The following is a 25,345-nucleotide window of genomic DNA, read 5'->3' as shown; positions in this document are numbered from 1 at the left end:
TATGTCACTCGCTCGATCTACAAAAAGTTAAAGGACTTAAAATATTGAAGACAAATGTTTGAATTGCAAAGATTTAAAAGAACTACAGCAAAATGAAAGCCCATTTTTTCCGTGGGCCATTTTAACCCTACCAAACTGTCCCATTTGATAATCAAACTTTGCACCCTCTATCTGTAAGGTAAACACCTTAAACATTATGACCATTATGCCAATCAACCAGTTTCAGTGCTACCGTAATATATATATATATATATATATATATATGTGTGTGTGTGTGTGTGTGTGAGATTATTCATCCACCGTTCACAAAGTTAACATCAGAAATACCGATATACAGAACACTGACACGTATTGTACATGCTCCAAAGATTACCCCCAGAACAGACTAAACCATATCAGCTTAAAGACTGCACAATTCCTGGGGAAAGGGAATATACCCTTGCCAAGGAAATGTCAATTTTATGCATGTGTTGATCATCTGTTTCTGTTGACACAGTAGTGTTGAACAGACATCGACATTCTGCATGTTTAATGAATGGTGTTTGGCAGACCTTGTAGTGTAAATGGATAAAACACTTACTGTGCTCCAGACGACCACTGTTTGACTAGAAACACTGGTGCTGGAAAGACAAGACTGGGGAGGGTGGGAGTGAGTGGCCAGTGCCAGCTCACCTATCCTGGTGACAGGAATGTGTGCACAGACTCTCTGCAAGTGGTACACTGCCTGGTCAGGAAGGTGAACATGAATACGGGTATGCATGCAGCTCCCAGAGATTAAGGCTCTCACAAGGTTGCCATGGGGTCGGTGGAGGTTACAGCACACTCCTTGGCAGATGTACAATACTGCAACAGTGCCCTTGATCCTCTCACTGGCCCCAGATATGGGTTGAGTTGAGCCCAGGGGAGGCATAGGTGGGTCAAGCAGAGCTGCTTGACTGAGGAGAGGAACTGTTGGCAGCTGATTATAAGCTGCACGCAGGAGGAGAAAAAATGGTGCTTAAATGTACTCATCTCAACTGCTTTAACTTCAAAATAAAACTAATGGTACATCAAAATTTGTGTCACTTAAAAACTGCACAGGTGTTTTTGAAGGGAAAAAGTTGCCCCCATGCACCCACATACTTCTACAAGTGCATCTACATGACTGAAATTACTTCAGACAAAATAATGTTAGTTTAATTCCCAAGGTTTCACAAACTGAGGAGGAGTTATATTAGCTGGGGGTGGAGGGGCAAAGCTCACTGCACAAAACGTTTTGGGGGCTTTGTTACACATGTACAGATATTTGATAAGGTTATTTATTGTACTCACTGTAAAAGAACTTCAGACAAGTGGTTTACAGTTTATGGCTCCATATCCAACAATGACACTTGGGTACATAAGTTCAAGGTGTGTGTGTGTGTGGGGGGGGGGGCTTGCCCCCCTGCAAAAAAAATTAGAGGAAAAGAATGATGTAAGAGATTCACTCTTCTGTAGTTCCAATATTTATTTATTTTTTTTTTTGGAGTGCTGGCACTTAGCATTTGGAGTACCAACATCTCAACAGGGAGCCTGCGATTATAGAAGAACAGTTCAAAGTGAATATGAAGATGTGCTTCAGGCAGGCAGAAAACGTTTGAAGAGAAAGTTATTCAGATGCAGATGGAAAAGGGGAAACAAATAAGAACATGACAAGAATAAAGAGAACGAAGTGAGGAAGAAAACAGGACAAGTTGTGAGCAATATATGAGGAAAAAGCAGGCATTCAAAGAAGCAAGACAGCGTTAAACTTTCAAGCATCTTGGAGAAAATGCTAACGTGGTTAAGGACTGAAACTTAGAAGTATAGGAAGGAATATAACTAGGGTTGCCAACTTTTCATGTCAAAAATTCTGGACATGTATGTGAAAGGAAAATGCATGCAATTTTGGTAGCTCCCCCAGCCTTTGAAACTCACATTCACTGAAATGGCACTGAAACCCAAATTCAAAGAAATGTATCTGGCCAGTGTTGGATTAAGTTTACCTTTGTGCTGTTTTCAAATCACAGGCCCCTTGCAAGCATTTTTAACACCATGCAAAAGTTATTTGATTCACCTTCCTGACTGTATTACATTATAATATATAATAATAAATTTTTTGTTTCAAAAAACTTTTTATTGATTATTAAACAATATGATATAACAATAACAGCATGAAAAACAAACATTACAATATAATTATAAAGGTTACAAATTATATAAATTCACACTGGTTATAAGAACATATGGTCTATTTTGTGTAAGTTATATCTTATATAACTATATACAACATTTACAAAAAGTTGACCGAAATGCAAAACACTATCTAAATATATGTACTAAAGTCAAAAACAACAATAAATAGCCCAAAATTTTGTGACTCAAGACAAGATAAATGACAAACTAGTATACGCAGTTGATAATGAGTAAAACTTTTTCTAACACTTTGTTAGTAAGAGCCAGCTTTTTGGGACTTTTCATTAATGTTTTCTGTGCGGAAATATATAAGAAAGCCAAGGACTGGAAATTTTCCAGATTATGTTTGGTACGTTCAAGCCAATTTTTAGTGATATAGAATTTTATGAGCATACATATGTATATTATCACATGAATATCTAATCTAGAAAGAGGTATTTGGGGTATATGAAGAATTGCTAATTCCCAAGATAAAGTGGATTTATGGTATCCCATTTTTTGCAAACGAACCTTCAATGAGGTCCATAGTTTACGTGAGTGATGACATGACCACATAACATGCATAAGATCTGCACTTGAAAATGAACAGCATGAGCATGAGGAAGATTTACTGGGATTAAATTTATTAAGTTTAGTAGGGGTGTGATAAGCATTATTATTTATCATCAGTTGGGTATAGTAAAGTTTCTTGAAGGGTGAGAATTCTAGAGTTGCTTTGATAGCAGAGATTTTCTGATTCATATTCAATTGTGTATTAAATCCATTCCAGTATTTAGAAAAATGACAATCTGATTTATGAATTATATCAATTGAGACTATATGATTTAGACAGCATTTTCACTGGAAGTAACAAAGTTTGTATCACCATGTCCAAATTAATAAAATCTTGATTTTTTGGTTTGATGTAAGCATATTTAGTAACAATAATTTCTCTCAACTGTCGAAGAATAGAGAAATATTTACCTCTAACTTCAAAAATTTTGCAAAAGCTAGTTAAGGTTTCATCTTTATGTTTCAAGATATCCCATATATTAAGATTTTTAATTTGAGGAAAATCTGAGAGGTTAATCATATTATTATTTAGTTTAATATTAGGATTTAGGTGAATAGGCTGTAGCAACTGAAAAGCACTGTCTAAATTAACATATTTTAGCAATTCTTGAAATAATTTGACCTTCTGTTTTAAAGACTTTGAGAGTTTAAGAGTATCCATAACATCCATAGACAGGAATGGGAGAGCTGTTGAATTAAAATTTTTGGTTAAAATATGTTGGTGCCATATCTTAGTCCAATTAGGAAGATTATTGTAGTTTCCAACACTCGCAGAAGTGATAGATAATAATTTGTTAGCTGAGATAACTAAATAGTAAAGATGAAAGTTAGGTAAGCTTAGACCTCCTTTGCTTTTAGGAAGCAGTAACTTAGAGTATGAGATCCTGACTGATTTAGGAAACCACATGAATTTAGCTAATTCCTTGTGGACCTTAGAAAAGAAGAATTTAGGGATTGTTTGATCTATAGAATTGAATTGAAAAAGAAGTTTAGGAAGAATATTCATTTTAATTATCGCTGCCTTAGATAAAAGAGAAAGATTTAGCAGTTCCCATCTGCGTAAGTCAAGTACAACTGAAGACCATGTTTTTATTAAATTATTTTGAAATGCTGAAAGACCATTATGTTGAAACTGAATCCCTAAGTATTTAATATTATCAGTAAATTGAAAAGAAGATTCAGGAAATAAGTATACCTTGTGAGCACGAGGGTTTATAGGAAAGATGTGAGTTTTTTTAGAATTAATCTGGTACCCCGAAACCTGTGAAAAACTGTTGACAGAATGAACTAGCTTTGTAAGATCTGTAGTAGGAGTTTGAAAGTATAGTATCAAGTCATCCGCAAAGGCTGATAAGAGAATATTAGTATTCAGAACTCTGGGAATTCTATGAAAGGAGTTTTGTGCTATATGTAGTAACAGTGGTTCTAAGTATATGTTAAAAAGAAAGGGAGATAATGGGCAACCTTGCTTTGTGCCATTAGTAATCTTAATAGGATTAGACGTCTTTCTATTAATATATAAGGAAGTAGAAGAATCTTTGTACAAGGTTTTGATTAATTCTATATATGTAATGGGTATATTAAAATGTTCCATAGTATTAAATAGAAAATTCCAGTTCACTCTATCAAAAGCCCCCATTGCATCAAGAATTAGTGCATATATAGGATTATTATCTGTCTTGGTAAAGTGTATTAGTGTGTCCAATGTCAAAGTATTGTCCCAAGTATGTCTATGAGATATAAAGCCAGCTTGGTTTGGAGATACTATTGATGGTATTATTTTTTTTAATCTGTTGGCTAAAAGAGAAGCTAAAATTTTTATATCACTGTTAATTAGAGAAATAGGCCTATAACTATGTGGATCTGATTTTTCTTTATTATTTTTTAGAATTAGTATGGTTTTTGAAGTGTTCCAATATAAATCTGATATACCATTTGTCTTTACATGTTCATAAACTTTAAGAAGAAATGGTGCTAACACTTGTTTGAAATTTTTAAAAAATTCAGTTGTAAAGCCATCTGGACCAGGGGATTTGCCATGTTTCAGTCCATCTATAGTCTCTATAATTTCTTGGGTATTTATTGGAGATGTAAATATATTTTGTTGTTCTTCATTTAATCTAGGGAATTTAATAGCAGATAGATAACCCATCATATCCTGATTAGCTTTTAAGTCTATTTCTTTAGAGTATACCTCTGTATACAAAGAGGTAAAAAGCTGTAGAATCTCCTCGTCAGTGCTGTATATCCTTTTCTCATAATGTATAGGTGTTATTCTAGGTAAGTTGAGGTTATTTTTAATTATTCTAGATAAGGTTTTGGAAGGCACTTGCATCCATTCAGAGTAAGTAGCCAACATTCTCTGTTCTGATATAGAGAGATTATGTTGATGAAGGAATAATAATTCTTTTTTGGGCTTCCAGAATTTGTTCATAATTCGAACAGCTTGGATTTGTTTTATGCTGACTTTCAAGGGTTTGAATCCTTTCCTTTAAAAGAGACTCTTTATTCTTGTATTGTTTTTTAATGTATGAAGCTTTGTTTAATAGCATGTCTCTCAAATTTGCCTTACACGCAGCCCATTGAATATCATAAGAAATATCTGTTGAATCTAGATTATTGTACATTTCTTGTATTATTTCAGTACTTAACTTTGTGACTTCCTTATTTGAGAGTAAGTTATTATTCAATGTCCATGTATTGTTCAAGTGCGTATATGATATGCTTGGGTCAGTATCAAGTATTAGGGATATCCTTGAGTGATCAGAAAAAAATCTAGGTTCTAAAGTGAAATTAATTAGCAAGTGTGACAAGGAATCAGATATAAGAAAGAAGTCTAACCTTGACCATGCATTGTAGCATTTCGAGTAGTATGTATAAATATCTTTGCTATTTGAGTAACCAATAGATGATTGGGGATCTATAAGACACAAATCTAGCACCAAGTCATTCAAGGCCATAGATGCTTGGTGATTATAAGAAGGTGATCTGCTAGTGCGATCTACTTCAGGTTTAATAACAACATTCCAGTCACCCCCACGATGATATAATGATCTTTAAAAGAAGAAAGGATGTTGTATATCTGTATGATGAATAGATGTTGATTATTACATGGACCATACAAATTAAGAATTAGGAACGGTCTGTCCATATTTTGTATGTTGGCAGTAAAATAGCACCATCTTCCCTCTGTATCATAATTCTCATTAATGATAATACCTTGAAAGTTACGTTTAATCAAAATGGCCACCCCCTTTGAGTTAGAACTAGTTCCTGCCGAAATTATTTTGCTTACCCATTTTTTGTTTCTTTCTTTGTACCATTCTTCTCTAGGCAAATGAGTTTCTTGTATAAAACATAAACTAGCTTGAGACTTAAATAACAAATGAAATAATAATGATCTCTTGGCTTTAATTTGTAGCCCCCTCACATTCCATGAATCAATATTCAAGGGCTTAACCATTAGATATTAAACAACTATGAAGAAGGATATAAGTAATATATGTAGATAGGACATACAATGAATTTAATATCCTAGTTTCTATCTGTCTAGTGTTTTACAGAGTGAGAATTTTCAAAAAATCTTTTCTTAATGTTCCGCATAACTCCCTCGTAACTACCCCGGTGCCTACCCACCTACTCCTACCCATAAAGGAAGCACATGGAAAACTAGGTAAAAGGTAAATATTTTCGATCAACACTATATTTGACATATCAGGAGTTAATATGCAGTTGATCCTAAAAAAAACTATTACTAAATTATGCACAAATATACATATATACATCACATTGAAAAACAAGATGTCAGCCATACTAGAAACATCGTGACATCCCATTCACATACTCCACAAAATTCAGTGGGTACTTACAGGTAAAACATTTTTTGAGTCAGTTATATATAAAAGGAGAAGAAAAATGAAAATATACACTCAACAATTTTAAAGCCTGTTAATCTGTATATAAGTCTAACTATATCTTGTCATGTTAAATAATTCACCAAAAGGTGTATAATTGCAATAATAATTGCAATATAAATTGTATTTACAATTAATGAACAACTGGATAAAGCATCCAAATACTAATGTAATGTAGTTTAGGTTATTTGAATAACAGTTAACAGTGTTTAATAGTTTGCTAGTGCTTAACTAAACTATATGAAATATTCTACTAGCAATAATTATCTGCAGTTACTACTACTAACCCCGAGAAACACTATTTGTCAAACATTAGTTAGTATCAGTAATGATAAATATGATGATATTATGTTAACATATATATATAGCACACATCTTAACCAACTGTACTTGTGTTTGATAAAATATTTTGTGCACAAAATTGAAATTTAGCATCACAATTTAACTATGTAATCAATATTATCAAAAATCTAGAAATATCATCTAATATGTAGTCATATTAATTAATTGAAAAGATTTAAATTGACTTTATAGTGGTATGTACAAAAACATAGCTTCCAAATGCCAGCAAATTAAGAGTTTACATTGTTTTTTACTACATGTTATGTTTGTCAGAATTCATCATATACGCAAAAACATGACTAAATAGCATGTATATATGCCTGTTAGTATTTGTCTTAACCTGTAAAATAGCACTTATCAAAACAATAACCATTATCCCATCAAGTACATTTATTCTAGCGTTTCATATTCCATCTGAAATATATGACATTTAACATGTATATATATATTGTTGAATTTTTGTGTAGGAATCCATGTTATGTCATAAAACTGCTCCATGACTGTATAATGAATTAACAATACCATTCTAATCGCTATTAGAACTATTTACACATTGCAGCTTGCATCCTTTTGTATACAATTCTCTAAGATTTAGAACTGCACACAATAACCTACTTGAAATCATAATAACAAGTTTAGACAATTAACACACTATATTTTCCATATACCATATTTGTCACATCAGGAGCTCGTAGAGACTTTTGTTAGTTCTGTACTAACTGAAGATTTAGCAGTATAAAGGACACATACATTACTGCCTCTGCGTGTTATAAAAATTAATGAATTATTTTCTATCGCGTAGTACTTACACTCCAACAAGCAATACCATTTGTTTGTAAATAGAAGTTTAATCCAGGTTACAAAGTCCGTATCTAAAGGGCATACCAACTCTAACCCACGTCAGCAGGCGTGCATAAGATGAGTTTGGTTAAAACTGAAACGTGTCGGAAGAATAAAGAAGGTTGAACCACTCCAGCATGTAGAATCAGGTGAAAACAATGTTAAGATCCTTGCCTTCGCAATCGCTTAAGGGGATTTTGTTCGCACATTTCAAGGCTTAAAGTACTTGCATCAGATGTTTGAAACAGTTGATCTAAGGGAAATTGAAAAAAACTACATCAGCTTCGTGTCGGATAGTTTTATCTATTTAATGCAGCCATTTTGTTTAAAGAAGACCGCTGGTGTTCATTTAAAAAGGATCCAGTAGCGCTTATTGCCAAAAACAAAAGTTCCCGCTTGTTCAACTACTGATGTATAGTCTTGAGTATTTAAGCAATTGAGTAAGAAAATAAAAGTCTATTGCTGAAGTGACATATCAGAATGTTTGTGTTTTCTTTTCTTTTCTTTATTATTTACTTAGTCGCATGGATGTATTATTTATTATCATATAGAGGATATTTAGTTTAGGTGAAGTACATCCTTGAATGTTATCATTCTTCCAATACCCGAGACAGATGTCAAACAGATTCTCATTTTTTAGTCAAATCTGTTTCGGGAAGTACTTTGAATATGCTTAAAAAAATATCTTTCGCTTCCTGCACATTTGTAGCTGAGTGTCTCTTATCATTATAAGTAAATGACAATGTATTAGGATATCGCATTTGGAACTTGATACCCCTCTTAATTAAGTCTACGCAGTATGGGGAAAGTTTTTGCCTGTTAGTTTTTATTTGTGGAGGTAAGTCTTGTGAGAAGGAGAGTTTATGTTTGTTCCATATAAGATATTTTTGGCTCTTTGCTGCTGCTGCCAGTATTTTTTGAACATCTTGAAAATTCAATAATTTTGTGTATATGATGCGCATCATTGTACTATCTTGACGAGCTCTAAGAGCTCTGTGTGCTCTCTCAACTATAAGACTATCTGGGTTACAATTGTTTTTCAGTAAAGCTATGAATATTTGCTTAGTTGTTGACAACAGGGTTTGAGCTTCATAAGTTTCTGGTAAACCTCTTATGATTATGTTATTTTGATGGCTTATCGCTTCTAAATCCACTAGTTTGGTTTGCAGTTCCATAAAGGTAACATCCTTGGCGCGCAAATCTTTGTTAATGGTTTCTAAGACTATTTCATTAGCTTGGTGATTATTTTCAAGAAATCAATTCTTTTGGTGATCAAGTTCAATGTTTTACCAAATCCTGAAAGTTGTTCCAAAGTCATGGATAGCATTTTGTATCGGTTGTAATGCCGCTTTTAACTCATCAAGATGAAAGTTTGCTTCATTTTTTTCCTTGGTATTTGTTTTATTTGAGTCTGTCACTTGTTTAGTAGTTCTCAATCTTTTAGAACCACTGTCTTTCTCAGGGGAAAGCAACGACGAAAATTTTGCCTTTGTTGTCTGGGTTTCCATGGTGTCGGAGTTGCCAGTCATGGCTTTCATGTAGATAAAAAAGCTGGATAACTGTTAACTTCAAATGCCTCAATTGTGCACGTGGCGGCAATTTCAAAGGCCCATAAGTGTTTGAAGCAGAATTTAGTAGAAATTAATATTATTTTTAGTGAAAAAGACTCCACAAGTAATTGTCAGTACCTTTAAATGTTACCTTATCGGGAAATATGCGCAAAAAACAGGCTCAAACGCGTTTAGTTATGCCGGTAATACCAATTTTGTGAGGAGCACTGTGAACTAGGTGTACACTAGACGACGGCCATCTTGAACCAACCAATATAATAATTAAATTATATCCCTTGTATAATACAGCACTACTTGTTAGATTTGAAAATGTTTCCAGTAACCAATGAAACAAAACATATGAACTAATAAGGTCAAAACTACCCAATTCAGAACATTTCAACCATAAAAGGCCACTCAAACTTCTTTCATTACAATCCACTAATATTAGTCAATACGCATAATCTCTGCAGAAGTAAAAGTCATCTGAATAATTCCACATTAAACAGATCTGTAAGTAATGAAAAGGTTGCTGCTAGCAAACAACTTTATATTTCAGTGTTTCATCTACAAATTCAGTACCTTGGAGTACAATTTGCCTATGATACATTAAAAATAAGCTGGCAATATTGCAATAGGGAATGGATGGCAAACTGAAAACAGGTTCATAGTTACTAGGACATACTCAGGACTGCAGTACCAACCCCCTTAAAATACAACACAGTATGAGCAATCCACCTACATGCTCTGGGAGTAGAACCCACAGCCTTCTGCATCCAAATGCAAGTATGCTTCATGTTGTGCTACTAACACTGATTTAAAATTTCATACCACAATAGTGATAGCATTTGCTAAACAAAACAGTTGCACATTGTAAACACTTACTATGAGCAACAGTAAACTTCTCTTACCTCGAAGCTCACAATTCCTTGAAAATGTACTTGAAATAAAATTTCTTGAAAAATGCACCTGAAACTCGGTTCCTTCAATATTGCAGGTTTGTGGTTGCGGTAGAGGATTCAGGCTCTTGTTTCCTGTAGCTAAAGTACAGGGTTTCAGCCTAAGCAAATTACTAGCTACCTGCTAAACCTAACGCCATCAACAAACTGCTAAAGAAAAAGAACACTAATACTGATACTCAAAAACAATATGCATAAAACAAAAGATTACTATGAGCACCTGAAGAACTCTCCTTAAACTCATCAGTTTCCAAAAGATAAATATTTAAAAAAAAAAAAAAACAGTAAGTTGAAACCTCAAAAACAAAAAAATATTTTTTCCACTTGGCAAGCCTCCTCTGCCCCTACACACACACAAACACACACACACACATATATATATATATATATATATATATATATATATATATATATATATATATATATACACACACACACACACACACACACACACACTCAACTCAGTCACACCACTACTGAGAAAAGTTGAAAATTCCCCCCTCTCAGAAAAGCTCACCAATGGCTTGCTCACTGTAATACAGAACACTGAAATCCCTCTCAGTGTTAATCATCATACTAAAGCCACTCAGCCACCAAAACAGCAATAACCTGTAGGCAAGCCTGAAATACAAAATAAATTAGCCATTTAAAGAAACAGATATGAGCAAATTTTACTTCTTCATTTCAGGAATGACACGTATTTAGAGATCTTGAAAAAATACTTCAATGTGCAGTGCAGCAGAACACCTTAATACTTTTTGGAGAAGTATACCTCAAATTATCCCCTGAAATGGATGATTTCAGTCTCAGAGAAATGGATATACAGTGGCTCGCCTCACTGGTACAAAGGAAAAAAATGCAAGAATGAGAAACTAACTGAGTTAAGGCTAATAATCTGACCAAAGACATTTATGACACATTAAACATGAAAAGGTATCACAGTGGATTTAGTTTATAAGCTGCAGAATATTTAGATGTTTAGATTCACTTCACTTATAAACCACAAAGTTATACGATTTTTTAAATCAGTTATATTCTGCATTCATTTATATTGTACAAGACAATATCAAACTGAATTCATCCTTTATCAGCCGCTTGCAGCCTCTGGTGGATCTAGTGTGGACTGCTGGCGGTAATTACTGGTAACTCCAGTTTGGGATGGCATAATGTCAAGGTAGATGTGACATTATTTTATTACTGCAAAAGGCTCTAACCATTAAGCATAACCTGCCGATACTGCATTCTAGTTGTGTCTAAAAACTTCAATACTAGCATCTAGAACATACAAATTTTTGCTCCATGACAACAGTTCAAAAATCACTGTTTACCTTTGGCAGTATTCTGGTGCTTCATCCAAGTACATCTCAGTAGTGCTCTGTGGTCACACACTTCAAGGCAATCTTGTGACTTCATCAGGAAAATACTGTAGTAGTAATTTTATGGTTATATCTCAGATTTAGCAGTTTAGCTAAAATAATTCCTTCATCTCTATAGCTTTTTCTATAGCTTCTCTCTGTTTGTCTCTGTCAGAGGCACACACAGACAGACGCATGCACACACAGCTACCACTCACTTGTCCTTTCATGGTCCGCTGCACAATCTAAACATATTCTAGAATTCAAATTCCACAAAGATGAAGACGTAAACAATCTGCCACACAGATGCAACAGGTATATGTGACCTATTTCCATCTTCTGCGTCTGACACAAAGGGCATTAAAAAATGTATTTATTTTTTAATTAAAAGGAAATATGCATCACAATTGAATTGATTTTTTCCGGACAATACGCTGTCCAGAAAACGTAGTCTTGTCATTTTCTGAACAGTCCAGAAAAATTCCAGACAGTTGGCAACCCTAAATATAACAGGGATGACAAGTGATAAAGATAAGGGAGGAAGTCTAATGATCAGAAACTCAGTGGACAGATAAGTCAGAATGGATTAGTCAAGAAGCAATGTGAACTGTCCTGTCACTGAGATTAGACAGGAGAAGTCAGACATGAGAAAACTTCTTTAAAACACCAGAAGGTGTACACGCCACAGTACACACACTGGTACCAAATGCTCAACAGTTTAAAACACCAAAAAAGGCACAGGGCAGGGTATGAGAAGAGGCCAGGACATGAAATGAGTTAGGGTGTGCAGTGACCTTTTCAGATGTTTTGTCATTGCCAAGGTTCAGAAGGGTAAGATCAAAGGCCACAATGCCTGGCTCAGAAACCAGACTTATGAGGAAGTAAGTGAACTGATGACTGATTGTGGGGCATGGTAATGAGAGAACTTCTATGCTACTGATGGACTAAACTCTGCCTTGCTGAAATCTGGTTTAATCACATGGAAAGGGAATGGGGAGAAGTAAGCTGATAGGATGACAAAAGAAATACAAATGGTGTTGAGTAAATAAAAAATATTAATAGCCAAGAAAGGACAGGACAGTCAGAGAAGGAAAAATAACAGGTAGGAAGAGCTATAAAGAGCAGCTGTAAAAAGGGTCTCTTTTTAAACTGTGAGGACAGCAGACATCTGCAGTCCTTAGAAATACGAGATTAAATGTATGATTCTACAGAATATATGTTTGTGCTTGTGGTACCTTGAAGCATTTCCCTTACTCCAAACTACAACAATCCTGGTTAGCATATACATGCTAACTGTGTTGTGAGGCCCCCTAGCAAAACAAATTCATACATTTACAATGAAAATCAACATTTTTTCTACACCTATGAGATTCATAGTTTTTGGTCTTGCATTTTCAGTAGGGTTGTTATAAAAAGGATTACAATAATACGTACAAGTCAGAAGGAAGAAAAGGTGAAGGGTAGTAAACCGGTAGAAAGCAGGACAGAAAAAACATTCAAGAATTGCTGTTGGGTCATGTGGAATAATGTCAGGAATATGGGCAAGAAAATGATGGTGCATCAGACTTTTGAAAAAGACATAGCAAATATGACCAAAACCTGTGCTAAGTATGAAAGAATGGATGTGAAGATACCAGAATACTTAGTTGTTCAGGAAGAAGAGAAATGGGAATATATGAAGATGGGCAATGGTCTACATTAGACAAGGCAAAAGCTGAGTGGCATCTGAGGACAAAGACATGAAAACAAGAGGAAACCATAAAAAGCCAGCATTCAGACTAGATAGAAAAGAAAATGTGATCAGATGAAACATGCTGACCACAAACACTGAAAAGAATGGTGATGAAACAGATTGGGGCAGGAAAAAAGGAATGTTATTACTGCGGGAGACTAAGTTCTCAAAAGCAGACTGGTGCATTCAGGGAGAAAGAGGAAGAGTGATGGCATGAGACCAAGACATTAGTTCAACATGTGCAGGAAGATACAAGAAAAGATGATGCAGAAAATATAAGAACAAGGAGGCTCAAAACCGGCAAGTAAATGGAGTCCCTGGTGAAAAATGGCAATGCAATAGTACTGCTTACAATGAGGGAAGGAATCAAAAGGCAAATAAACAAAATTTAAGTGTGGAACTACAAAAAGACAGATACCAACTTAAGGGAACTTTTGGGATGGAAATCTAAACTCGAGACAAGCAGAGGAAACACAAATGTTACAGATTTAGGTTAAACGGGGCATACAAACAGCTATGGAAAAGGACGACAAAACAGCAAACATGGGGAAAAAATGGTTTATGCGGTGCTGCAGGAAAGTTATGGAAGTAGTTTATGAAAAGGAAGTGGCATTTCTTAAAGAAGTGAAGACAGAAGTGTGACAGCTAGGGAGAAAAAAATGGGAAGACCATTGCACTGAGAGTCACATCAAAATTTTAGAAAAGGAAGTCCAAAGAGTTAAGGGATGATAAGGTGCAAGGTCCCAATATGCCTTCAGAACCCTAAAGAACCTTGGAGAAAAACTTACACATTCCTGACAAAATTCAGGAGGCAGTCACTGAGCACTAGTGAGGTACTAGACAACCGAAGAGAGGCTACAGTGGTGTTACTCCACAGTGGGGGTATTAACACTGACTTGAGAACTACAGACCCATAACTCGGCTGCAGAGAGTCATAGAAAATGCACTGAAATCAATGCCAATTGGTTTCCCAAAGAACACCAAACTGTAGCTGGTCCAACACGATTCAATTTGGAAACTGAATTAAAGCTGTATACCTTGACTTCAGTAAAGCCTTTGACCATCCCCTCATAGCAGAATGATACACAAACCAAAGGGAATTGCAGACAGAAGCTTATTAAATGGGTAGAAGAGCATCAGGAAACATACAGGAGTAGCCAAAGACAAATTCAAAAGACAAAGTAGTAGTTAGTGGAGGTTCCAGAGGGGTCAATCCTAGGAGTAATCCTCATAAGACATCATTAGGAGCATGAGGAACAGAACTGACCTATTCAGAGATGATATTAACATAAAAGAGGCAGAGGAAAATGGGAAGCAAATTTTCAGAGAGCCTAGCGAAGAACTGCAGAGTGGAACGAGAAGTGGCATCTATGTTTTAAGGCAATGCAATGTACAGTGCTCCTTCTGGGTTCTGATATTCCCAAAATGTAATATTAGGAGTGCCACTAAAATGTACACTTTAGGAAAAAGACCTTGGTGTGGTAACAGCAGAAGTGAACCAGCAAGTAAAAATGCAGAAACCTGTATAAACAAGGCTAACATAATGCAGGACTATGTCCATGGGAATAATGAAGACAAAGATATGTTATATTACCTCTAAATAAATCCCTAGTCAAAATCCAGATGGAATAGTGTGCTCTTACAATTCTGGTGTCAAAACACAAGGATGCAGAGTTAGTTGCGAAGATACAAAGCCTACTAAGGTAGAAAGTATACTGAAGGACTAGGGTATTAAGGGACAGTACACTAGTTAAAATTATTTTCACTAAATAGATGAAAAAGAGAGTCTGCACAACACACTTATAGGAGAGTGAAAATTCAGCTCATGAGGAAAGCTGAAGGAAAAAGAATAGGAGTCCATACCACAATAAGTATACAAAAGTGCAACCTGACAATACAATGTACTTTTCATTGAAAAACTACTGGATAATTACAACAGGTTCTTTACTTCAGTGGAGTGATCCGTAAGACCACAAAGTTCTTCAAGGGGGCCTTGGATGGGTGGTGGGCTAAGAGAAGGGGCACAGGAAGATGCGCAACTGAAAGATACTAATTTTACAAACAGCAGCTATATAAAAAATTTAAATATTGCAAAAACAAACTTCTGGATTAAATAAAAAAGTAGAGAAAGCATTCTTATGACAATTTAAATATAATATTACAGGTATCACAGTAACAATCAATTCTTCATTAAGCTTAACTAAATCATACACTATCCAGCAAACTGTTCTGCTATGAAAGTAGCCCTGATGTAACATTTTTTGTTTGTGAATTGGTTTGTTGAATTAAGGACTATAGGTGTTATGCTTTCCAGAAAATGAAGACAGCCATAATCTTCAGCTTCAATCTGTGAACAGCAAGAAAGTCCCCAGGAATTGTACAAGAACACAGCACAACATACATTGGTGGTAGTCAATTTTACTAAGTCCTATCTGCTAACTTAGACAGAAGACACTATACCATGTGCACATAAAGAGAAATTCAGCAAACAGATAGTAGTAAAGAAAGCTAACACAAGGACCAGTCATCTACAGAAGTGTAGTGGGAAGCATACTTCTCAACGGTCCAGATTTTCACCTCAAAAGTTTTGTCTGTTCCTCATACAATTTGTGGTTTTCTGGCTACTCAGTGGGATGATCTGAGGAATGAAATCAAATAATAACATACATTTGAGTTTAAGACTTCACATCCTTCAGAAAATTAATTTTAACACAAATCCTGTTATTCTAGCTACTTTCTAAGTTTATAAGAGCAATATTTAAAACCTGTCACTATTTTTGGGCATTTCTCCCCCCATTATGTTGAACTTTTTTCAAATTTCTTGGGCTAAGAGGTTGCGAGGTATGGTGGGGGAAGCTATTCTAGACCCAAGAATGAGGTAGAGCTAACAGATGCACTCATGTGATAAAGGAGATCTAAGCTGAAGGACCCACACTGATGGGTTCTTAGTTGGCCAGAGATCACCTAGAGCTCAGACAGTTGAGGTATGGAGAATGGACTTCCAAATGTCTCCACTTTCAGAGCTGCAGCTGAGACAATAATGTTTTGAAAATGTGTCTTCTGAGGAAACAGACATATTCCTAAAGCAGGAACTTGAGATATCCACTCCTCTGGTAGAGTAGACTACGGTCAATGCACATGCCAGCAGGCAAATAGCTGACAAAGCAAAAAATAATAACGTTAACAATCCACTTAAAACAGTCTGTTCAGCAACTACAAGCATTCCCTTCAAGAAGCAAAGCAGATGCACTGCTTTGTCTTTCTAAACTCATGTACCCTCTCTCAAGTAGCATCTGAACTGATAGTGAACATTCAAGGAGGTGAATGTGTCATATCTGCTGCAGGAAACACCACCAAGAGATTAAAAGAAGGGTTCAGAGAAATCTGCCAAACTACCTTCAGCAAAAATTTTGAGTTTGTCTTGAAGAAATGTCCTTGTGAAAGAGATAAGATATGGTTATCTTTATGTCAAGTCCTGAAAATATAAGATGTGGCATGTAGATGACGACCACCAAGAACACAGTCTTCCGGGGGCAGGGGGGGGGGGGCAAGCCTAGATGGCCAACTGAGAGCAGTGAATTTTGAGAGCTCCATAAACTAGTATAATATAGGAAAATTGTATTATTTTCAAATTTAAAATATCAGAAATCTATAGATCAACCCCTAAACTACATAAATATCAATTTTGGTGGAGATATACAAACATTTTCCTGTCAAGTAACTTGGGAGATGTACTGAGTCACTGAATATGAACAACTCAGGGAATTCTCATCCAGGTGCTGCTTTGAAAAAAGAACTACAACTAATGACATCTACCATACAGGAACTATCTTTGAAGATGGATGGCTTTAAAAACGACTTAGAAAACCTCAAATTAAATTCTCAAAAACAGACTGATACTCTTAAGTAACTATTACAGCAACACCATATAACAATAACAAATATAGTGACTTTTCTAAATGACAATGAAGGGAGACTCAAAGAGGAAGAATTCCAGAAAGAACTTCTGCTTAAACAGAATACATGGCTGCTTAACAAAATAGATGACTTAGAAAACAGGGAAAGGAGAAACAACATAAGGATCTTTGGTCTGCATGAAAACACTGAAGGAGAAGACATTATTTCATTCTTAAAAACCTGGATTCCTGAATTTTTAGACTTGAAAGAGAGACTATCATTTGGAATTGAAAGGGTGTATACAGCACTGAGGAAACCTGCTTCCAACTCAACAAATACTCCACCCAGATCCATAGTTATAACATTTCTTTCATTTCTGGACAAGGAACCAATATTAAAATCTGCTTGGAGAAAATCACCCTTAAAATACAATCAAAGCCTGATAAGGTTTGACAATGATTTTTCTTCCAGAATACTAGAACAAAGGAAAAATGTCAGGCCAATAATAAAACTGCTGAAACAAAACAACATTAAAGCACAGTTGGCCTTTCCAGCTAAGACAAAAATATTTTTTGCCAATGAGATGGGAACTTTTAATGACTTAGAAGCTGCTACTATATTCATCAAAAACAACAACATAGTGTCTACCCCAGAAGTAATGGAATAGATGGCCCCTATTCTTAAAAGAATAAAAGAAACAAATCCTTGGACTGCTGCTAGAAAGAAGAAACAAAAAACTGATTCCAAGATAGCTGTCACAAAAAAAAAATAACTCTTACAACTACATCTCTCAAAGTATCAACTGATATGGTACATCACTTGTCATCTGTTTTATTTAAAAAAAATGAAGGGTTTCTTAAACAACTGAGAAATAGTAATGATTTATTCAGAATGTTCAGAGAGTTCAATAATTCTTCACAAACAAAGGTAGGTTAAGATGGGTTACTATTTACATTATATAAGCCAAACAAAGCAACATATAATACAAACACAGAAGTCTCTATTCTCCTACTTGAACTAATTGAATACTTTATCTTGTTCATTTTTCATTGATTTTACTTATAATAATTTAAGTATTTAATTAATTAACTAATTCAACAAGGTGCCATTCATCAGAGTTCAGACTCAAATGTAACAAATCAACATCATAAATAATAGCAGTAACAGTAGTTTTTTGAAAAAAAAAATGTCATGGAGACTAATGCCTTCTTCAGTTAAAGTATGATTTAAAAATGTCATGTATATCCTGGTTAAATAATAGTAGCAAGTTCTTAGTACAAACGTCATCATTATTCTGTCTAAATATAGTTAATATCAATTATGGTAGGTATCACAGCTACGAGTGCTGTTTGATGAATCCTGATATTGTGTGCGTGGATGCAGCTGTGTCTGGCAGCCAGTACAAATGTCATTATTATTCTGTCTAAACATAGTTAATATCAATCATGGCAGGTATCATAGCTTCAAATGCTGTGTGTGGTGTGTGTGGATGCAGCTGTGTCTGGCAGCTGTTGTATGTTGCCGTTTTCATCTCCGGTAAGCTGTGGGTTGTGGCTTGTGCCAAGGTTTACAGATGCTTGTGTATCAGGAAGAGACATTTGGTGTTTTAGCCGGGATCCAGGGAAAGGGGGTGGATAAAAATGTGATTTGGGATATTTTGGCAGAGGATAGTTTGTTTATACATCTGCTGAGTGAGAGGTGGGAAGGCTGGAAGAATGTGTTATCTCTTGTTATAGTGGCTTGTTGGGAGTTTTTTTTTTATTTGTTTATACATCTGCTGAGTGAGAGGTGGGAAGGCTGGAAGAATGTGTTACCTCTTGTTGTAGTGGCTTGTTGGGAGATTTTTTTTTTTTTTTTGATTTGTTTACTCTCCGTTCTTTCCTTGGCTGCTGCCTCACTGAAAGGGAGGGAATTTAGGCTTGAAGTTGCAATGACATGAAGCTTTGCTTCAGGTGCATCGCGAGCCTCTGGCATGCTGTACACAGACACACTAACAGAAACAGATGCTCCCAGGTTGCTATGGTAATGGAGACAGAGTGACGATAATGATTAACGGTTCTGAGGAGCCTCCGAGAGGATTCTCAGCAATTAAATATTATGTTTAAAAATATATATAATAAAGGGGCTGTTTTAAACCACATGTACACATACTGATGGTCTCCCCAACACTTCGTTTAGCTCATTAAGTTGATTCTTGATAAAAAAAAAAATAATAATGAGCGCAATTTTATATTTAAAATGTATTTTGGTCCAAACAAATTAAGGACTTTCATAACAGTGGAAGTCTGAGTTACTGTGAAAGGCTAAAAGCACTTGGTCTTGTGCAGTACGCTCTGCAGTGGTCTGGGAGGTGAGCTTGATCGGACGTGTTGGGCATATCGGGATAGCTGATTCTAAAGGTGTTTGAGGTTGCCAGGAAGTACTAGAGAGTCATCAGATTTCCTTCGTGGAAATATCAGTGGAAATGGAAGGTGCGTTGAGTAGTTCACTGGTAGAGTGGCCACTAAATGAACAGGCTGGTAAAATGGAACAGGGCAAATATTGGTTTGGATATTTTAAAAACAGCCTGGAAATACACCACATGAACTAGTGAGTGGTATTCTGGCAAAATTGGATGGGTATTGCTGCCCATGCTTGAAGTACTGATGTGTGTGTATGTAAGGATGGAAATATACTTATAACAAATAAGAAACTAGAAGGGTCTCATAATTTAAAGTCTATGGACTGTATAAACATGCTTGAAAGGAGCTAATAATAAGAATAAGCATTACAGCTTGTGGTCTCTCAAATAACTAAGCAACAGCCAAAAAAAAAAACCCACAATAGTTATGTAATGCATGATTTTAGTAAATCTAGACATGAAATATATAATCATCATATAAAATGAAGCAGTCTGCTGAATTTAGACATCAAAGACATGATTTAATAACATGGACTTGTGTATAACACTACTGTCTTAACTTGTCATAAATAACACACTACATCAAGGGGAAGCATGATGATTTTCTTATACAAGTAAATATGCATAACAAGTCATGTAATTGCTTTAACTTGAATTGTAGTTTTTGTAACCCATCTTGACCATATATAATACTTAAGTGGTTACCAAGGTAACTAATCTTTTATACATGACATCAAACTGACAAAGTTGTTCAAGAGAAACAATAGAAGCCTGAACTTGAAATGTCACAGAATGTAACAATCATATTCTGAAAAAAACAGTATTAAATTGACAAACACTCAGTTTAATAACATGTGGTTCTGTATAATAACACTACTATTTTAACTTGTCATAAATGACATACACTATTTTGAACATCAAGGGGAAGCATGGTTTTCTCATATCAGTAAATGTGCATAACAAGTCATACAATTACTTTAACTTGAATTGTAGTTTTGTAACCCATCTTGACCATACATAATACTTAAGCTGTTCCCAAGCTAACTAATGTTTTCTACATCACATCAAACTGACAAAGTTGTTCAAGAGAAACAACAGAAGCCTGAACTAGGAATGTCACAGAATGTAACAATCACATTCTGAACAAATAGTATTAAATTAACAATAATCACTCAGTTTAACCTTTGTTGGTTATACAAAATAGAATGTTGCCATTTAAACCTAAAAACTTTCAGTATATGCCATAAAATGGCAATTTATGAATATGGAAAGGGAACTTGCAATCATTAATCACAATAAGTGAATGTGGTTTTTAACCTATACTTACACTCATTTTATAATAAGAAATGACAGATATGAAAATCCTTGTGTAAGAAATGTGGGGGGGGTGCACTGATAATTAAAATGCACTAACTTTCATCAATGTTCACATAAAACAAACAATGCTTTAAGCAAGTTAACAAACAAAGTGATTCCTTAAATGCTGGCAAACAATGAAATATAACTTCTGATATATCCAGTAAAATACACTGTATTACAAACATTAGGTATAAATATTATTACCATATATTTATATTAAGTAATACGTTTTTAAAGACTTCATCAATAAGAGTGCATATGTTAAATAACTGTGCGCTATAATCTTTTATTGAGGATTTTTATATGTTACATCCTACTTTACTATGATTAAATTGCTTGTCATCTATCTTTCATGTAAATATTAATTGCTTATACAATAAGTAGACATTTATATTGTATTAGAATTCTGTCTAATCTGCAATAGTACTATATATTTTCAAAATAATATAAATATTGCTTATTCCTATTACAAATATTACCCATATGATAATTCAATTTATGGAGCTCAGATGTTCTGCATTGTCAAGGTATGAGTGATAATATGATGGACTTAGGTTTATCCATCAGATTAGGAATGATTTTCATTCCATGGCTAGTGCGGATCTTAGTTTTGTTAACATTTATTAATTTAAATTTGTTGTTTCACAAAAACATTTTAGCATGCTTGGCCAAAACATTACTTTATTGGTAAACACTCAAAGAATAAAACTGATAATTTTCTTCAAAATCTCAAACATATACTTTATAGTTATCAGATGAAAATGTTTAACAGTCACAATAAAACAAAAAAATACATAGTCTAAATAACCTAAGATGGATTTAACTTTATTATCTTTAAATACCAATGGCTTAAACAATCCTAGCAAGAGATCAAATCTACCGAAATACTTAAAACTGAACAAAGCACAAATTGTTTTCCTTCAAGAAACTCATTTCAAAACAAATGACAATTACAAATGGAATCCTAAGGAATATATGACATTGGCGCAATCCACTTATAAGACAAAGACAAAGGAGTAACAATTTTATGGAAAACAAATATGATTAACCCAGAAATCATTTATAAGTATGAAGATAAAGAAGGCCTTATGGCATCAGTAATAGTTAAATATGATAACAGAATATGCACCCTATCCAATGTATACTAGTTCCCAGGCATTGGTACAGGAACTGTTAAAAAACACTTGGATTTCATTTCCAATAATTACAAAAGCACCTTAACATTAGGAGCAGATTTTAACTGTATAGTTGATATTTCTGAAACTACAAATAAAAGACTGCTGCATACATCTGCTGTATCAAAAGCATCAAAAGTGGGTATAATCATTTCATCTTGTAGATACTTTCAAATTTAAAGAAAATAAATCTTTGTTGTTTTCCCATCAAGATCACAGATATGGTACCCAAACTAGAATAGATAAAATATTTGCTGCCCATGACTTGCACTCTAAAATCATTAATTTCTCAATCCCTGCCCTTTTTCAGACCACAATTCACTGATACTAAAACTTCAATATGGGTACAAACCATTAATCTTTAACTCCAGAATTCCAGCATATATAACTAAAATTAAAGAGTTGAAACCCTGGTTATTATGTGAATTACAGTTCTTCTTAGATATTAATTATACCACATAGGTAAATAAAATAATGATATGGGACTCATAAAAAGCTTACATATATGGTAAAACCCTAACTTGGTATAAAACAAAAATCAGAGAATGGGATTCTGAATTATTAGATCTAGTCAGTAAAAGCTGAAAAAATCAAAATCATTTGGAGATGAAAAATAAAGCAGAAGTATTAAACAATAAATGCAATGAAATTCTAACACATAAAACTAGTTTAGCTTTAGAAAAACTAAAAATTAATACCTTGGGCACTTCTCCCAGATATCTACATAATTTATCCACAAGAATCAAAATACGATCAAAAGCTAACAACATTAAAAGTATCTTCCATGTAAAGAAAGGGAAAATATCTCGGATATAGGTGACATTCTTGATAGAAATCACTATATAGAACATTTCCAAAAAGAAAACATACATATTGATCAATTAAATCTAGATGAAAAATGTTCTAATATAAAAAATACCAAAAAAATTAAAACTAGATCTGCAAGCACCCATATCCTACAAAGAGATTACAGATACAATAAAAGAGGGTAAAATAATAAAGCTCCAGGTATAGATGGCATAATTATGGAAATATATAAACTTTTTCCTTCAAAGATACTTTCCCTCTTCCATAAAACTCTATTAGAAATTCAGTCACAAGCTTTAATACCATCCTCTTGGAGATATTCCTTAATCACACCAATACTAAAGGAAAACAAATATCCAAACCACTGTACCTCATATAGACCTATATCATTATTAAATAATGACTATAAGATATTTATGACAATATTAACTAAAAGAATGAAAATACCACTATCCAAAACAATAAATAATGATCAGACTGGATTTATATATCATAGACACACACATGGCAATATTAAAAGTATAACTTCTCTTCTAGATTATGTTAAACACACAATTATAGAGAAAGCCTTTAATTCCCTACATTGGGACTATTTATTCAAAATCCTAATGGTATTTGAATTTCCTGCATCCGTTCTTCATCTCCTAAAAAAAAAAAAATATATATATATATATATATATATATATATATATATATATATATATATATATATATACACATACACACACACACACACACAAATAATTTAGCGTATGTCAAGTTAGGGCCTTTTACCTCTGAATTTATACATACAAAAAAAGGCACTAAACAAGGATATCCCATGTCACCGATTCTATTTGCTCTGGCTATTTAAATATTGGCAGATTCAAATTGTAACAATATAAAAATCAAAGGAATAGATGTTTATGAACAATACAATTCTAAACTAATGCTACTTGCTGATGACATATTACTAACATTATTTAATACAAAAGAGACAGAAGAATTATGTATATTAATTGACAAATTTCACATGACTTCAGGACTCCATTTCAATAAATCTATATCAAAATTTTTACATTTAAATAAAAAAAATAAAAAAAAAACTGCAGACTAAGGGGGATCCCATTATAGGGAAACAAGAATCTACCTTAAAATATCTAGGAATTGAGTTACACAAGGATAATAATGAATTAGTCTCAAAAAATTACAATATCATCAATATAATTAAAATCTCTGTGGAAAAATGGAACAAAATAACATTAACATTTGAAGATAGACTACAGTTAATAAAAATGGTTTTACTGCCCAAGATCCTATATATAGCCTTGGCAATGCATCTGTACCAGAAATGAACATACTTAAAAGAAATAAATTCATGCCTAATAAAACTTTTCTGGTTTCCCAAAAGAAACAGAATAGCTTTAATACATCATATCAGGCCATGGAAACTGGGAGGATTACATTTTCTTGATAGAGAAACATATATAAAAGCATCAATATCTAAAACAATCTCAGATTGGATAAGTCCAAATTACTCTGCAAACTGGAAAGAATTACTAACTGTAATCTCAATAAATTAATTTGATTTACAAAAAAATGTCATATAACAGATAAAAACAATTTGCCATGGCATATATTATGCATTAGTATGCAATATAACATAACTAAACCCACTAAAACTCGTATAATTAATGACTACATTGACTCATTTAGGAAAATTATTAATGCAAATACAGATTTAAAAATCTGGTTTGATCTTTTAACACCATTTATAGCCACAAAGAACTTTCCACATAAAATATATAGAGACATTATTAATTCCTGGGAACAGAAAGGATTTGTTTGTTGGCTCCAATGTATCAAAGAACTAAATGTTTTACATTTGCAAGAAATAAAAACAACATACAAAATTCCCCAACAGGACTGTCTAACTTTACAGAGTATTCTGTCATATTCACAAGATTTAAGTAGAATAATTAACAATTCTTAATTTAAATAAATACCTAAATTTACAAAATACATATACGAAATCATATATAATGACTTTGACATGGGAAACAGTATTTCAAAATTTTACAAAATATTGATAAACTATAAAACAGGTTTTATAGTTTATCAATATTTTGTAAAATTTTGAAATACTGAGCTGCGGTGGTGGTGCTGCGGTAGCATTGTCCCCTCACAGTAAGACGTCCTGTTCGATTCTCAGCTAAAGTCATCTGTGTGAAGACATGCGTGAATGGGTGTACCTTCGTTGAAGGTTGTGCGTCAGGGCCTGGCAAGCCGG

At 34.0% G+C, this 25,345-nt stretch overlaps 1 protein-coding gene across 3 annotated transcripts in view; it reads right to left on the bottom strand.

Annotated features, from left to right (window-relative positions):
• Positions 1-25,345, bottom strand: part of TAF1B (TATA-box binding protein associated factor, RNA polymerase I subunit B) — a 1,822,186-nt gene that overhangs the window by 176,218 nt on the left and 1,620,623 nt on the right. The gene's annotated exons all lie outside the window — the stretch shown is intronic.

The sequence above is a fragment of the Protopterus annectens genome, chromosome 1.part1, assembly GCF_019279795.1.
Source record: "Protopterus annectens isolate FY-2018-M chromosome 1.part1, PAN1.0, whole genome shotgun sequence".
Taxonomy (NCBI): domain Eukaryota; kingdom Metazoa; phylum Chordata; order Ceratodontiformes; family Protopteridae; genus Protopterus; species Protopterus annectens.
This window is presented reverse-complemented; position numbering and strand designations above follow the sequence as displayed.